Source organism: Primulina tabacum, chromosome 4 (genome assembly GCF_025594145.1).
Source record: "Primulina tabacum isolate GXHZ01 chromosome 4, ASM2559414v2, whole genome shotgun sequence".
Taxonomy (NCBI): Eukaryota; Viridiplantae; Streptophyta; class Magnoliopsida; order Lamiales; family Gesneriaceae; genus Primulina; species Primulina tabacum.
In genome coordinates, this window is record NC_134553.1 from 31,969,034 (window position 1) to 31,988,138 (window position 19,105).

At 38.5% G+C, this 19,105-nt stretch overlaps 1 long non-coding RNA gene across 1 annotated transcript; it reads right to left on the reverse strand.

Moving 5' to 3' along the window:
* Positions 1–782: 782 nt before the first annotated feature.
* On the reverse strand, positions 783–4,730 carry LOC142541613 (uncharacterized). Its single transcript, XR_012819418.1, has 3 exons — positions 4,255–4,730; positions 1,601–2,323; positions 783–999 (listed from the first exon to the last, which is right to left on the reverse strand). It is a non-coding gene; the product is annotated as an uncharacterized LOC142541613 (long non-coding RNA).
* Between the last annotated feature and the right edge of the window lie 14,375 nt (positions 4,731–19,105).

Below are 19,105 nucleotides of genomic sequence, written 5' to 3' on the forward strand. Positions count from 1 at the left end.
TTTTCTTAAACAAGCTTGCATACTTGTACATACTTGAACATACATAAACTTCATCATTTTGCGTAGAGGTATGTTTCAAAGCAAGTGACCCATACATAAATTCGCCTGATCAGACTAAAGCACAGTACTGGGCTGACAGGGAAAATCCACTACCACATACATGAGATCCCGTTCATGCTTTAACGGGTGGATTGGTCCCCGGTCATGCTTTACCACTTTCGAATCCTGATCAAAACCCGTTCATGCTTTAACGGGGTGGAGAGGTCCTCGGACACGTTCACCGACTTCCAAACCCATTCATAAATTTGGTCACAAGACATTTAGCATACCTCATAAACTTGAAATATTTTCTTTAGCATGTCGAACATACTTATTTGGCGTTGAGGGATTCGTTGGATCTCGCTTGGGACCACTACTGCACATACTATTATGAGTTCAAACACTTATCTTGCATAACTTATACGTAGGTAACTCGTGCTCGCCAACGAAATAAAAAAATAAATAGCTTATAACATTCTAGATCACTCGGGACTTGACCTCGTTCAATAATCGTACTAAGCCATGATATAGAACCCCAAAACAAATCCTATATTTTTACATAAATAAATTTTAACCATCGTACTAAACCATGATACAGAACCCCGAAGAAAATCCTAAAAAAAAATTTATTTTTTTTAAAAAAAAATTTATAAGAGGGGGTACACGTACTGTGGGGACCTGGACGCTAATCATCTTCTTAATCATCTTTGGGATTTAATTATCAATTAAGATAAACAGGGTCTAAAAATTTTTCTTTTTAAAAATGTAAGTGCGGAACGTAATGGAATGTAACTAATATACATCTCAGTATATAAGTACCATACTGTACAACAATTATTCAAACTAGTCTAAGGTTCAACTACTAAATTTCAAGTATTAAACCAAGTCTACAATAAGTCCGGAATCACCACTCTAAACTCGTCTTCTCTCATCATCTTCTTGACCCCGATCATGTCCCACCTGTTGTCATGCACACAAACAAAACAAGACAACAGCCGGATACTCCGGTGAGAATAAATCCCAGTATAAAACATGTATACATGCATATACACAATATAAATCATAAAGGATACTATCATGCATAAAATCAATAGCAATAGGTTTCATAGTCTATGAAAATAAATCAAAATAAGCATGCAGTAACAATGGGTTCCATAATCTCTGAAACCAAAATAACATAAGCATGCAACTCAATTCAATTCATATCTTGACTCAACTCAAATCTTACTCTAGGGATCCCGGTGTGAATAAGACGTCACTGTCTGTCACCTACCCTCCCAATCGGGGTGACTGTACGTCTTATTCCTAGATTTCGGCCCTGTCTGTATCGAATATCTACAATCGGAGTGACTCTGATCCGAAGCGTCGATACCACCGAACATCTAGTAATTTGGCGAATCTACCAAATGACTTTCCTATCTCAAATGCTTGAATATAAATCTATAAACAAAGCATTATCATATAAAAACATAAACAACAATTCTAGTATGTGATTTTGTTGGGAAACTCAAATTGAATCTCATTTGAGTTGTGTCTTCCCCAAACAAAACATGAATTATACCTTTCTCTTCTCGGTCTGATGAAGACGAAGTCTTGTATTCCAATCTGTCCATATCCAAATCTGATAATGACAATCATATAAATACCATATCAGTATATAACTCAATTCAAGACCTGTTCTGATCAATACTCAAATCGGTATATAATCTGATCCATATCTGAACAAGGTACAATCTAATTCATATCAATGATATCATGATACAATCGAAATCATTACTGAATCTGATCAATATCAATCTGCTGATGTTTCGACGGCATAATAATACAGTCACGATAACCCCGTCTATCTCAACATCACAGCTATAATACCAGAATTCATAATCAGTATCAGTACAATTCATAATCTCAATATCTGTACACTTAGATCAGTAACAACACAACTTTGATATCAAATCCCAATCAATATCTGAAACGTCTACTCGTTTTAAAAGTGCGGAAATATATATATTTTTTTTTGCTTGCAATTATAAAATTGCATTTAAAATAATCGTATTTATTTACCAACAAGAATGACGCAGTTTAAAAAAAATACTAACGTCATCAAAAATCAACATAAACGTAAACGTATAAAAATTCTTAAAATCATCAACGTATAAAAATGTTCATATCATCTCATATCTCATAAATCATAAAGCGGAAAACATGTGGTCCTCGGGTCGTGTCACTGCACCAGGTTTGCCTACTTAGAGTTCAGCACCTCCTGTCTCCTACCCAAAATGCTCACCTGCATCACACACGCCTAGTGAGTCTAATGACTCAACACACCTGTACCAGTAATAACAAGTACATATACGTAGCACACAGCAGTGAAAAATAGCATAATCAAAATACGTTTCATGAGCTTAAAAACATGACCATAAGCGTGTCGTGTAAAATCGTAACGTGTCAAAACATGTCTCATCATGTTATCATATCATATGCGTAACTGTGACCTGTCAAAACATGGTAATAGCATGTATCATCGTATCAGCATATACGTGTTAAAATCTTAATTTGAATTCTGTTCATTAGCTGTGACTTTCGTATCATCATGTCATCATGTCAGTCGATGGATCCATCTACGTGTAACCGCGGTACCCGACGGCGGGGGACATCAGCGACACTCTCATCCGTCAACTGAGCCCGAGCCTATCATGTCATCATATCATGTCAATGGAAATACGATCGTCGGGCTCCCTCTGGGGCCTTCTCCCGTAAACGGGCTCCCTCTGGGGTCTTTTCCCTCACGATATCTCCAATCATATCATCGTGTCATCGTGTCAGTCACAACTAAATCACTTCCTTCAAAATGTGTCATCATATTCATCACTTAATAAAAGCATGCATATACGTAATTTTTCATTTAAATCAAGCATGCACCGTATTTATCATAATTGCGTAAAAATCGTAAACATGATGCATGAACATTTAAAATATCATGAATTTGTGCTCAGGGCGCTGCCAGGACCAAAATCTCACCCTGGATGCAAAATGACCATTTTGCCCCTGAAAACCCAAAAATTACCGTTTTGCCCCTAGACGTCTAAAATTGACCCGAAGCTTACCGAACTCCTTAAAATATCCCAAAACATATTTATAAGCATTCATAGACGTAAACTCGAGCTCATTTTACAAACTAACCGATTCGTTTTAAAACTTGGACGGGGTTCCGGTTTTAACCCGAATCGGACCGAAACTTAACCAAAACTTTCCCAATTTTTTACCATACCTTAAGAACATCTTAAAGGTCCTAAAAACCTCAAAACCAGACCTTTAGACACTCGAATAAGACCATGAACAGCTGCTGGAAATTCCAGCAAGCCATCGCCCAACTCTAGCCGTGACCCTAGCATGCTTCTAACTACTTCATGCTTAAACCGACTCGAACCAGACCCGAACCAGGCCCTAGACTCGACCCTTAGACAATACTTAAGACCATGGTTAAGCCCTTTTTAACTCAGAACCATCACCTAAGCCCCAAAAAATCAGAACCGTGACAGCAGCTACAAGAGACTCAATTTGTGCAGCTTTCATGTTTCTGGTTGTACAGGTTTCTTTAGCCAACCAAGCCACAAACCACCTTAATTAGGCTCATCCTAAGACCCTTAGAGACTGCCTAAATCATAGCCAAGAGCCCCAACCCAGCCCCTAGTCGAAATCATAAGATCAAACACCTATAGCCCTTACATGCATACAAATCTGCGCAGCTGCACTTCTTCTCGTTCCAGCATACTTCCTGGCCAACAAGACCCCTAAACACCATAAATATACTCATCCGAGGACCATTAGAGACTGCCTAAACCATGGGCAAGAGCCCTGGACCAGCCATACACGGAACAACAAGATCCAACGCCTACAGCTCCTACACGAACCTTGCCACAAACGTCGACCTACAACAATAACTCCGATCTTTAACCCCCTAGGCTCGATCCGTTCATGATACCAGCAAGGTGTCCCCCTTTTTTTAAAGTCCTATCAGCCCTCTAACACCGAAAACCAGCAGCCCCTTGCAACTTACCAGAAAAAAAACGTGAGTGGTGATCACAAGATGCAAGAATAAACAAGAAAACCGAAAATCTTTCCTGCACTAGGTTGGATCGAAATTTTAATTGTAAGAACACAATCTTCAGCATGTATATGACGTAAGTGATGCAGAAACAAGGGTACGGGGCGTGCCTTGGTGATGTAGTCGCGAGGGGAATCGAAGAACGAGCGCCGGAAGGATTCCTTTTGAAAGAACAAGCAATGGCCGAAGCCTCTTTAATGAATTCTTGCTGAAAGTCGATGTAAATATGGTGGGGGAAGGGGAGTGTCGGTTGGTGAGAGTGAAGTGTCGGCTGGACAATTATTGGGTTTATGTTGAGAAGTGTTTAGGTGTTCATTATATAATAAACTAATAGATAATAGACCCTAATTTGATAATTACAAGCTTAAAAAGATAATTAAGTCCAATAAGTTTAAAAGTTGGTCCATTAATTCCAAACACACTCCCGAAAAATATTTCGTGTTGAAAAGATATTGAAAATATTAGCCGAACTACTAAAAAGTCCCCCGATTCGATAAAATTTGCGTACCGTAAAAATTAAAGATTCTGCGGGTAAAAATACCCAAAAAATTCCCATTTTGAAAAATACACTTAAAAATGCTTTAGCTTTATTTATAAAAATAAATCGTGTAATAAAATAATTTTTCTGAAAATTCTCCGGTCTCCGATCCTTGTTCGAACATGAAATGCACTTAGAAACCCTAATGCATGAACTTTAAAATTTCATTAATTAAATCCTATCTTGCATGAATTATGCATAAAATGCATAAAAATAATTAAACGTAAATTAATGAGATAAACAAGCATTTAATGCTTTAAAATAATTAAATAAAATACCAGAGAAATTTAATAACTTGCATGCACGTGGTTTACGTGGACCTTCAAATTTTTGGGACGTTACAATATCTTTCGAAAATCATAACAATTGTATAAACAGTCTATTCTTAAATCTGACTTCAATTATACAATGTCTACTGTAGCAGAAACATCATATCTGATTCATATTCAATTCTGACAATATCTTAAATTGAAATCATGTCTAGACGTAACAAAACTTACGTCCAGTTGTAGCCTGCGTTGATAGGAACACAGTACTGAAGTCGGATTTAAATTCTGACGGACGGATCTCCAAACTCTTCAATCCCAAATCGAAATCCTACCTCAGAGATTTTTTTCTCGATTCTTACCTTAATTCTGAAGAAGGAATCGGTTGTATACGTATATATATATATTACATGCAAGATTAGAAAACGTGGCACACTCCTTTGTGCAGCACGTCTCGCACATATGCGCGACCACCATCGGCGTATATGCGCGAGACACAATTCCTTGGCGCGTGTCTCGACCGCTCGCGCATATGCGCGCCCATCGTCGCGCATATGCGCGAGACCTACTGTCTCGTGCATCCACTTACTCGCGCATATGCTCGCCTTCCGCCGCGCATGTGCGCCGAACCCTCTGGACGTTCCGCGCATATGCACGCTTTCAAGCCGCGCATGTGCGCGCATGGTTCTGTCTTCCTCGCGCATGTGCGCCCATCACGTCGCGCATGTGCGCCCATCACGTCGCGCATGTGCGCGGGGACTTTTTCTTGCACCTCATGTCAAATCTTTTCTCGGCTCTCCCGGTATGATCCGTTTCATCTATAATCATTTCAATTAATAAATAAATCATTTCAGATTAATCTCAGATTACAGTAATAAAATCTCGGGCCTTACATTTCTCCACCTCTTTGATCTGAGTTTGTCCTCGAACTCGCAAGTAATTAATTCAGACATATCAGAAGAAATGTATACAGAGTTTAAATCAGAAACTTATCTCAATGAATCCATTCTAAAATCTTAATCTCATGACAAATTCTATCTTTCAGATAGTCTCTTTAATGCCCTGTCAACTTACTATATTTTCAATAATATATTATTCTTCATTCTAAAATATCTTGCTTGTACGGATCTGTGATTCTAAATTGGAATAATAATTCAAGAGCATAATATCATAATACCCTTCGAAATAACTCTGACAGAATCAATCTCCCAATACTGGCTATACAACATCCGTATATACCAATCAACAGCTCATACCAAATCAATATTATCAGCTGTTATCAAATCTGTTTATCCGAGTCAAGGATATATTAAATCTTCGGCCCCAAATACCAATCGTCACCATCCGACATTGGCATATTAAGTCTGTCTGGTCTGAGCTATCTTCATTCTCTTCTGAATTAGTTACATTTTCTTTGTCATATCTCTGACCGTATCAGATCCTATCTCAGGTATCTCCGAGATATTATTCTTATATCAAAGAAATCTGTAGTACTTACTGTACAATGTGTCGTCTGTAACTATTTCATTACCCATCTGGTTATCTGATAACTATTATCATACAATAATTCACACCGCGATAATATGTCATCTCAACTGGTGCTATCATCCAGCACTGCAACTCTCTGGATATCTCTCAATATCCGGATAGTACACTCTGGCTATCTGTCAGTCGTTGGATAGTATATGCGAGAGCTCATGGTATATTCTGCCACAAGTACAAACTCAATTAAAATTTTAAAATCTAATATAATCTACTTCAACATTCTGATCAATCTGACCATTTCTTTGACATCGATCTTTGTCATCTGGTCATGTGTGTACGTCATCTTGTACAACTACTAGATATAGATTGAACAATCTGTCAATCACAATCATATCATATCACAATCTGGGAAGTATTGCAGTGGTCTCATTACGAAATTCATCGAAATATACTCCCCATGTCTAGTCAAGAATATACAAATTCTGTAATAAATCTTCTGATTTCTATCTTTCTGGCTTCATTTATTGGCGATTTAGACATTTCAGTACAATTCCTGCCAATATTTCCGTACAAATTCTATCATAACTGATTTAGTCTGTCTATATCAAAACTGTCTGTCCGAATATTATGCATTCTCCGTCACCAAAATGAAAACTGAATCCACTACTGTGTGTTTCTAACACTATCTGTCAATTTCAGATTCGAACTATTTGGTACAAACAAATCAGTTAATAATATAAATTAAAGAAAAATACCTACCTGATATTCGGTTCTGACTATCGATATCAAATTTTGTTGTACAATTCTGAAACATTAGACATCATAAGATAATCATTCTTATATAGTAAAAATCACATATCTGTCACTCTGATCACGTTCTGACTGCTGTAATTCTCGAATTCAGCTCTGATTCGGTTTGAACTGTATATAATCTCAACGGTTCACAATAATCTGTATCAAATACGAATTCAGAACACGATACTATCGAATCACATTCGAAATATCACTAATCTATACTGATCTAGTAACTAAAAAAAATTTCAAACAGTTCAAAACAACCATCGGAAAAGATAATCTACTAAACTCAGACGAAATGAATTTCTGACATTTCTGACATCTCTGAAATTTCTGATATTTTTGATCGTTCTTATATCGGTATCATTCTCAATCATTGATCATGATCTTAACTGTGTCAAAATCAATCGGTATACTAACTTCAGATATCGCATACTTTGAATACAATCTGTTTCAAACAGGATTCATATCTAAATAATTTTTGTATACAATAAGCATGAAATCATCAGAATATCTCTGAATATACTGAAACATGCCAAAGAGAAACACTAAATCAGATGTAACTCCTGGTCGGTACTCTTCTACTGATCTTTCAATTCTTTCAATTCATTCAGTGTCATTCTGTACATTCAATATCATTCTGTACTGAATTCTAAAACGACAACCAATACCTGGTATCGATTCAATTATGAAATTCATCTTTCTAATACAAGGCAAATCTGAAATCTTATGTGAGCAAATATCAGCCAACTCGTACATCACTGGCAAATCTGCCAATGCTAGGCTCGATTTCAGTACATCTACTGAATACGTAAGGATACCATCTGTTCTTTTCTGTAACTATCGAGTCATAGATGATATAAATATCAAAGGAATTCGGGATCTAGAATCCTTACTGTGGAATCTCTACTTAGCCATATCTGGTTTGAATCTTATACTCTCCTAAAAGGAGTCTATAATAATTCTGTACTTGGTCAGCATATTAATATCAATAATGCAGTCAAATCGGACAATACAAGTACAACACCGTCCAACTCAATCTCATTCTCATCTTACCGTAGTATACGATAGGTTATAGAATTCACTGATATCAACATGTCTCCCAAAAGGTAAAGAAATCGATACTACAGTACAAACAGACCCAACCGATAAAGCATTTCTCCATGCAACTCAGTCAAAGATAATCGTAGTGAATGCATTAGTATATATCAATACCTATGCAATATAATCATAAAAGAACAGTACCTGCCACTATATCATCAGGTGTGTCCTGTGTCTGTTCCTCGGTCTTCTGCTCCCTAAAATCTTCGGGAACTTCTCTGAGGACAAACTCTAGCAAAGTGTCCCGGCTGTCTACAAATATGGCAACTACCAGTCACTCCCTGGCATTGCTCTGTGGGATGTCTCCCTCCGCAAGTTCTGCAATATACTCCAGTATAACTCGGGCTGGAACCACTGGAGCTAGACGAACCACTCAGTCCGCTCCCTAACTTCTTAAACTGTTTCTTTCGAGCTTTCAGCAAATCTTTCTTTCCACTCGTACTGCCTTTATCAAGTCTAAGAGGGAGTTGAATCACATCTAACCTTTCTCGTTGTCGAATCAGACTCACCTCAGCTCTCTTTGCCCTACACAAAGTATCAGCAAAATGGTAAGGTCGCTGCATATTTATCAATGCAACTATCTCTGAATTCAATCCTTTAATGAACTGCTCAGCTACAGCTTCATCATTCCCAGCTATCTGAGAAACAAAACGCAGTAGAGTAGAGAATTTAGCAACATATTCTTCAATATTCAGTTGGCCTTGTCTCAAATTCTGCTCTTTTGTCCTTCCGGTACGAAACTGAGAAAAATCTTCAATAGAATTCAGCTTTGAAAACTTCCCACGTGATCACGGTACCACGCTGTTCTAATATTCCTTTGATCGTAATCCACCAACTTCGGGCAGCCTCTTGTAACTGGTGGAATACCAGTTTAATTCTTTGTTCATCTGAATAATCAAGTAAATCAAACAACAGTTCTATGTCATCTAACCAATTCTGACACTCTTCAGACATCTCACTACCCCTCAAAATCGGCGGTTGAAATGACTGAAATTTCTTCAACTGTATTTCCATCCGAGTTTCTGATATATCTATCTGTTCAACCGAAGTACTGCCCCGTTCTGGAATTCTTCTAGGAGGTATATCTGCTTATCAAAATATTAGTAACCAAATACCACAAATCTGTTCCAATCTTTCTCTGATCATCTTACTACTGATCAAGAATCAAATCTGATTCATACTCAGTAATACATAATACCAGTTCAAATCAGATAATCAGGTAAACATGTATTTCAAAGCAGTAAATCATAGTATCATGCTAGCATACGTAATGTCAATCAACATTAAAATAATTCTCATGCTAGCAATCACATGCAAGGAAAGAAAACTCAATCTACCCCGCTCATTCTCTTCTATCTCAGTCTAAAAGATCTATCGCTCTGATACCACCTGTTGTGGGGACCCGGACGCTAATCATCTTCTTAATCATCTTTGGGATTTAATTATCAATTAAGATAAACAGGGTCTAAAAACTTTTCTTTTTAAAAATGCAAGTGCGGAACGTAATGGAATGTAACTAATATACATCTCAGTATATAAGTACCATACTGTACAACAATTATTCAAACTAGTCTAAGGTTCAACTACTAAATTTCAAGTATTAAACCAAGTCTACAATATGTCCGGAATCACGACTCTAAACTCGTCTTCTCTCATCATCTTCTTGACCTCGATCCTGTCCCACCTGTTGTCATGCACACATACAAAACAAGAAAACAGCCGGATACTCCGGTGAGAATAAATCTCAGTATAAAACATGTATACATGCATATACACAATATAAATTATAAAGCATACTATCATGCACAAAATCAATAGCAATAGGTTTCATAGTCTATGAAACTAAATCAAAATAAGCATGCAGTAACAATGGGTTCCATAATCTCTGAAACCAAAATAAAATAAGCACGCAACTCAATTCAATTCATATCTTGACTCAACTCAAATCTAACTCTAGGGATCCCGGTGTGAATAAGACGTCACTGTCTGTCACCTACCCTCCCAATCGGGGTGACTGTACGTCTTATTCCTAGATTTCGGCCCTGTCTGTATCGAATATCTACAATCGGAGTGACTCTGATCCGAAGCGTCGATACCACCGAACATCAAGTAATTTGGCGAATCTACCAAATGACTTTCCTATCTCAAATGCTTGAATATAAATCTATAAACAAAGCATTATCATATAAAAAGATAAACAACAATTCTAGTATGTGATTTTGTTGGGAAACTCAAATTGAATCTCATTTGAGTTGTGTCTTTCCCAAACAAAACATGAATTATACCTTTCTCTTCTCGGTCTGATGAAGACGAAGTCTTGTATTCTAATCTGTCCATATCCAAATCTGATAATGACAATAATTTAAATACCATATCAGTATATAACTCAATTCAAGACCTGTTCTGATCAATACTCAAATCGGTATATAATCTGATCCATATCTGAACAAGGTACAATCTAATTCATATCAATGATATCATGATACAATCGAAATCATTACTGAATCTGATCAATATCCATCTACTGATGTTTCGACGGCATAATAATACAGTCACGATAACCCCGTCTATCTCAACATCACAGCTATAATACCAGAATTCATAATCAGTATCAGTACAATTCATAATCTCAATATCTGTACACTTAAGATCAGTAACAACACAACTTTGATATCAAATCCCAATCAATATCTTTCGAAAATCATAACAATTGTATAAACAGTCTATTCTTAAATCTGACTTCAATTATACAATGTCTACTGTAGCAGAAACATCATACTGATTCATATTCAATTCTGACAATATCATAAATTGAAATCATGTCTAAACGTAACAAAACTTACGTACAGTTGTAGCCTGCGTTGATAGGAACACAGTACTGAAGTCGGATTTAAATTCTGACGGACGGATCTCCAAACTCTTCAATCCCAAATCGAAATCCTACCTCAGAGATTTTTTTCTCGATTCTTACCTTAATTCCGAAGAAGGAATCGGTTGTATACGTATATATATATTACATGCAAGATAAGAAAACGTGGCACACTCCTTTGTGCAGCACGTCTCGCGCATATGCGCGACCACCATCGGCGCATATGCGCGAGAAACAATTCCTTGGCGCGTGTCTCGACCGCTCGCGCATATGCGCGCCCATCGTCGCGCATATGCGCGAGACCTACTGTCTCGTGCATCCACTTACTCGCGCATATGCGCGCCTTCTGCCGCGCATGTGCGCCGAACTCTCTGGACGTTCCGCGCATATGCGCGCTTTCAAGCCGCGCATGTGCGCGCATGGTTCTGTCTTCCTCGCTCATGTGCGCCCATCACGTCGCGCATGTGCGCGGGGACTTTTTCTTGCACCTAATGTCAAATCTTCTCTCGGCTCTCCCGGTCTGATCCGTTTCATCTATAATCATTTCAATTAATAAATAAATCATTTCAGATTAATCTCAGATTACACTAATAAAATCTCGGGCCTTACACACCCCGTGTAGGGGTTCAGGTAGGGGTCCGGGTAGGCACGAAAATTTCGTATTTTTTTTAAAAAAAGGACATGGACTCTGTGTCGGGGTCCGGGAAGGGGTCTGGGTACCCTCTGTAATTGAAAATTTATGAAAATTCACTAAGTTAATCATTCACCCTTTCAATCCAAGCCTAAAGACCATGAACCAACACCTTGAGACTCATCCTAGGATGCTATTACATTGATTCAAACCCGTACAAACACCCCAAACGTCCCCAAGCATCAACAAGTAACTTCAATACAACAATAACCCGTAATTCAACACCGTTTCGCTTCCTACGACTTCTATTACATCCCAAGCCAATCCCGACCCAAACGAACCACCAAATAAAACCTAAACACATCCCATAACATATCTAAATCCAGTAACACAATCCCGGCGATGCCCAACGAAGCCTGCAACAAATAACTTCAAGAACATATCAAGCACACATTTTCATAAAAGTCGCTGTTTGAGCAGTCCCACGAAAACAATCATAACTCACTCATTTCTTATCAAAATATTTCAAATTTTATATCAAATCGAAGCTATCAAAAAGTTCTACATTTTATATATTGAAAGTTTTTCATGAAAACCGACCGAAAAATCGCAGTAATTAAAAAGACAGCAAATTCGAGTTTTCAGATCCAAAAACCGTTTCAAAAGTGATCCAACCATATTTGCTCGAACTCTTACATAAAATACACATGATTTTCATACAATGAACATCAAAATATTTACTATGACAAGATCGATGCAGAAACGAAAGAATATACATGCCTTTGATCTTTAAAACTCACGATACGGTGAATATCGAAGCGACACGGTGCGGAAAATGATCCGAGCAACTTGAGGCACGATTTTTGCTGCTAAATCAACGAAGGATTGCTGAAGAAAATTTGGAGAGAGAGATGGTGATATGGAGGTTGCTGAAAGAGAGTTTCAAGAAAACTTCTCTTCCCCTCTTACCAAAATATAATAAAGGAATTGACCAAGTAATTTTTATGTGTGTGGTGTGTGTATACGTGAATATATGTGTGTGGTGTGTGGGGTGTTTGCATCTACATAATTGGTAAGTATAAGGTGTGTGTGTGTTTTAATTAAGGGAAAATTTGTTTAATTAATTAATTAATCATGCCAATTAAAATGTTAAACCAATTATTAATTTAATAAAATTCTAATCCCATTATAAATTTACTAAAATCTCCTAATTAAAATAAAATACACAATTGATAAACTTTAATAGTTTAAAAATCTTAAAATCACCTAATATTTAAATTAGGCTTTAAAAGTGTTTAAATTTCATAAATCCTTTAAAATTGTCATTTTCTTCACTTGAAATAAAATAACACATTTTAAAATTGTCAAAATCGTGTCCGGTCTCTTTCCCTCGATCCCACTTCGAATATTCGCCTGAAACATAAACTCGAGAAAACATTTTAACGTGCATCAAATAAACATAAATAATTAAAATAATGAAATTTCATAAATCATGCATCTCTAAAATAATTTTAAACTTAAATAATTAATTTAACAAAATAAATAAATGCACGGGTTTTACGTATACTGATTTTGGGCTCTACAGTTTCTCCCCCACTTAAATAAATTTCGTCCTCGAAATTAAATCTTACCAAACAGTTCCGGATAGCGATTTTTCATATCTGCTTCGGTCTCTCAAGTGGCCTCCTCCACTGATTGATTCAGCCAACGAACTTTGACCAACTTGGTCACCTTGTTCCGAAGTCTCCGCTCCTGTCTATCTAAGATTTTGAAAGGTCTTTCCTCATACGATAGATCTGGAGCCAACTGCAACGGTTCAAAACTCAAAACATGCAAAAAGTTTGCTATATACTTCCTCGGCATCGAGACGTGAAACACATTGTGCACGCCGGTCAGATTCGGCGGTCGGGCTACACGATAAGCTAGTGTTCCCAACTCTATCAAGAATTTCAAACAGTCCAATAAATCTCGGACTCAGCTTGCCTCACTTCCCACACCTCATAACACCTTTCATAGGTGCTATCTTTACGAATACGTGGTCTCCTACGGCAAACTCAAGATCTCTCCTCTTCTTGTCAGCATAACTCTTTTGACGACTTTGGGCGATCTTCATCCTGTCTCGAATCTTGACCACCACGTTTGCAGTCTGCTGAACAATCTCTGGGCCAAGTTCTGATCTCTCACCGACTTCATCTCAATGAATCGGCGATCTGCACTTCCTTCCATACAGTGCTTCATAGGGAGCCATACCAATGGAGGATTGAAAACTGTTGTTGTAGGTAAACTCCACTAGAGGTAGCTTCGATTCCCAATTCCCATGAAAATCTATCACACAGGCTCGTAACAGATCTTTCAATATCTGAATCACTCGCTCAGATTGGCCATCTGTCTGAGGATGGAATGCAGTACTGAATAGCAACTTAGTCCCCATGGCTGCATGTAAACTCTTCCAAAAGGACGATGTGAATCTAGGGTCCCTCTCGGACACAATAGAACCTGGAATCCCGTGCAAACGAACTATCTCCCGGATATAGAGCTCTGCATACTGAGTCATGGAGAAAGTCGTCTTCACCGATGAGAAATGTGCCGACTTAGTTAGTCGATACACTATAACCCAAATGACATTGGATCCTCTGACTGATCTCGGCAAACCAACCACGAAATCCATGGTGATATTTTCCCATTTCCACTCGGGGATAGGGAGTGGCTTAAGCATCCCTGCTGGTCTCTGATGCTCTGCCTTAACCTATTGACAAGTGAGACATCCAGACACAAATCGGCAGATGTCTCGCTTCATACCTGGCCACCAATACAGCATCTGCAAATCCTTGTACATCTTGGTACCTCCTGGATGGATGGAATACAGAGATGTTGAAAGGGATCGATTTTAGGTGCCCGAATGCACAAAGGAAGTTCAAAAATCTTTGAAAGGTAAGAAAACCGAAATTTTATAGAAAAATTTTCGAACACCTTAGACTATGATGTGTAGCAAATACAAAAACACCAAAATGTCATACATAGGGTGTTTATAGAAATGTACCTATCAATCTTAAAATATTGATGATGGCTCCAATTAAGGTGTAAACACCTTAGCTCTTGAATGGCAAGACAATTTTCAAGCTTCCCTTTGAGCCCACCTTGCTCAAATATTAAGCCCACCACCAACTAGCTAGAACCACTCTAATTTTGCACTAGAAAAATTAGAGCATTTTTCTTTATGAAGTGTATTGTTTCCTCAACCATTGAAGAACAAAATTGGAGAGAAAAAGAGGTAAATTTCGACCATCTAGTGTAGTAGGAGAGAAGGAGAAAACATTTTTCTTGGTTGGGCAAAAAGCAAACGCAAAAAGTTGCATGCCATGCCTTGGATATTGAAAAAGTAGCCTCCAACCCTTCACCTCCCTTGCATGCCTTCTACTTGGGCTTGTAACAATTACAAGGCCCATGAACTTTTATTTAAATGTCCCAAACACTTTTGAGACCATTTAAACTTTACTTGATTTTACTCAAGCCCACTAGTCTAATAATTATTTCTAATTGGGCTCTATAAGGCCTAATGTTATTTAATTAATCCAACACTTGAATTAATTTAATTATTTGGACTCTACTAGGCTCACTAGTGTTAAATTAATTCAACACTTGAATTAATTTAATTTAGTCCATAATAATGTTTATGAAAATCACAATTTTTAAATACATCATTTACTTGGCCAACTTTTAATTTTAGGAACACATTCATAAATTAAAAGTTACATTTCTCTCATAAAAGTCATACTTCTATTTTTCTCTACGCTTATAAACTCATTTATAAGCCGTTCAACACGTTGAACTATTTTACTTCTCAACGAGATCTAGAAAGCTATTACTTGTGTGGCCCTCAATGGTTCATTGATACAACTAGCCGTTGGTTCACATCTCCATGTGATTCGGACTAAACATGTCCTTATACGAGCATACCCCAATTGCTCCATTCTTACTTATCAACTCCTTGATAACAAGAACGTCAGAACTCAAGTCTGATAGTACCCAACCAACCATGTTAAACGCCTAGCAGCATCGCTTACATGATTCCCTAGGTATCAAATGATAGTGCCTGCAAGAACCATTTAATTATGGTTAGCGTACAGTAGGGTCCCTTCAACTCATATATCTCGATCGATTCGACAACCATTGGTTTATCGAGAGTTGTCAATGAATCGATACTATGTGTCATGTCGTAGTTGCATCGATGGTGTAATCTATGAAACCCCTTTCATAATTACCACCATACTCTGATCAGAGATTTCAACCTACATACACTTGAGAACACATAGGATATCCATACTCGAAGGTAAGCGGTGAATCCCCAACTACAATGCATCGACTCCTATATGTTTCGACAGAACACCCAACCTTGCCACCGGATGACCCCATGAGAGTCGGTAAACAAGTCAAAGTGTAATTCTAGAACATAGAGTCTCAATGTTGTCTCGGGTCATAAGGACTAATGGTGTACAACCATAAACTAGGACTTTTCCACTCGATAAGTGAGAACCACTTGGAAAGTCCTTTATGGAGGGTTGTTCAGTGCACTCTACCAGGAGCACCTATCTGCATGCTCGGACATCACAATGTCCCCTACCAATGAAACATGGTACTCACATCGCAGATACTAGTCTCGAACTCGAGCGGCCTATATCCTTCTTAGCGGCGGCTGAATCGACTAGGAACTGTTTAGAATATGCAGTATTCCAAATATGAGTTTCATGATACTCATCATATGAGCATCTCATATTCTTTCTATTATTTGTATATTCAAGGGCTTTATCTATGCAACTAGCATGGGTATACAGATAAAGATGTGCCAAAATAATAATTTCAAATATTATTAAAATAAAGATTGTTTATACATAGAGTTTCATTGTGGACACTCGGCCAACACTTGGCTCGACGTGCACCTACTCTAACAATCTCCCACTTGCACTAGAGCCAACTACCCATATGCTTCAAACCCATCAATTCGCGATGCTACTCGAATAATGGTCAAGGTAAAGGCTTAGTTAGCGGATCAGCAACATTATCTGCGGAGACAACTTTGTCAATCGAGACATCTCCTCTTTCCACAATCTCTCAGAGGATGTGGTACTTTCTCAATACGTGTTTGGACTTCTGATGAGACCTTGGCTCCTTTGCTTGAGCTATACCTCCCGTTTTGTCACACAACACCGGGACAGGAGCAACTCCATTAGGAATGACGTCCAACTCTTGGACGAAATTCCTTATCCAAACAGCCTCCTTTGCTGCATCTGATGCAGCAATGTATTCGGCCTCAGTGGTGGAATCCGCAGTACTGTCTTGCTTGGAACTCTTCCAAGAGACAGCAACACCATTGAGCATGAATACGAATCTAGAGGTTGACTTAGAGTCATCGATATAGCTTTGGAAGCTAGAGTTGGTATAGCCTTCCAATTTAAGTTCTCCACCCCCATAGACCAAAAACAACTTATTGGTCCTTCTCAAATACTTGAGGATGTCTTTCACAGCTTTCCAGTGTGGAAGACCAGGGTTGGATTGATATCTACTCACTACACTTAGTGCAAAAGCCACGTCAGGACGTGTAGATATCATCCCATACATGATGCTACCAACCGCAGATGCATAAGGAATGCTTTTCATCGCCTCTATCTCTGCATCAGTCTTGGGAGACATAGACTTGGATAGGGACACGCCATGACACATTGGTAGATGTCCTCTCTTGGACTCATCCATCAAGAACCGCTTCACGATGGTGTCAGTGTATGTGGACTAGGTGAGACCAAGCAATTTTTTTGTTCTATCTCTATAGATCTGTATTCCCAATACAAAAGATGCTTCACCCAAGTCCTGCATCGAGAACTTACTCGCTAACCATATCTTAGTTGATTGCAACATCCCTACATCATTCCCAATGAGTAGAATGTCATCAACATAAAGCTAAAGGAATGTCACAACACTCCCATTGACTTTCTTATACACACAGGGTTCCTCAGGATTCTTAGCGAAACAAAAATCTTTGATTGTACTATCGAATCTGAGGTTCCAACTCCTAGATGCCTGCTTTAGACCATAAATAGATCTTTGAAGTTTGCATACCATATGCTCACTTCCGACAGATGTAAACCCTTCAGGTTGAGACATGTAAATCTCTTCCTTAATATCCCCATTAAGAAAGACTGTCTTGACATCCATCTGCCATATCTCATAGTCATACCATGCAGCTATGGATAGCAATATCCTTATGGACTTGAACATTGCAACTGAAGAAAATGTTTCCTCAAAGTCAACTCCTTGTCTTTGAGTATATCCTTTTGCCACCAATCGCGCCTTGAAGGTCAATACCTTCCCATCCGCCCCAAGTTTCCTCTTGTAAATCCATTTACACCCTATAGGAACAATTCCCTCAGGTGGATCCACGAGATTCCACACTTGGTTCGAATGCAAGGAATTCATCTCAGATTCCATCGCTTCAAGCCACTTGGATGAATCGGCATCAGATAAACGCTTCCTTGTAGGTCCTTGGATCACATCCATGGTTAGGCTCATCATGGCCCTCTTCAAGAAGCAGACCATACCTCATAGGTGGTCTCGAGACTCTCTCGGATCTTCTAGGAGCTTGTATCTTCTCTCTTGGCTCTTCGGGTGTGGGTTCTATAATGGTGGGTGTCTCTCGAACCTCTTCGAGTTCTATCATCTCCCCTTTTCTATCCAATAGAATTCCTTTTCCAAAAAGGTTGCATTCCTAGAAACAAACACCTTTGTTTCTTGGGGATGATAGAAATAATATCCAACAGAATTCCTTAGATATCCCACAAAATAACATAAAATGGATCGACTATCCAATTTATCTCCCACTACCTGCTTCACATAAGCAGGGCATCCACATATTCTAAGATAAGAATATTTGGGAGGCTTACCCATCCATATCTCATATGGTGTCTTGTCAACTGCCTTTGAATGGACATTGTTCAACAACAGTGCCGCTGTCTCAAGCGCATATCCCCAAAAGGATGGCGGCAACTCCGTGAACCCCATCATAGACCGAACCATGTCCATCAAAGTCCGGGTACGACGCTCCGAAACACCATTCAACTGTGGTGTAGCGGGCGGAGTCCACTGCGAGAGAATCTCATTCTCCCTAAGATACTCTTGGAACTCGACACTCAAGTACTCACCACCTCGATCCGATCGAAGTGTCTTGATGCTTCGTCCCGATTGTTTCTCTACTTCAATTCTGAATTCTTTGAACCTTTTAAAGGCT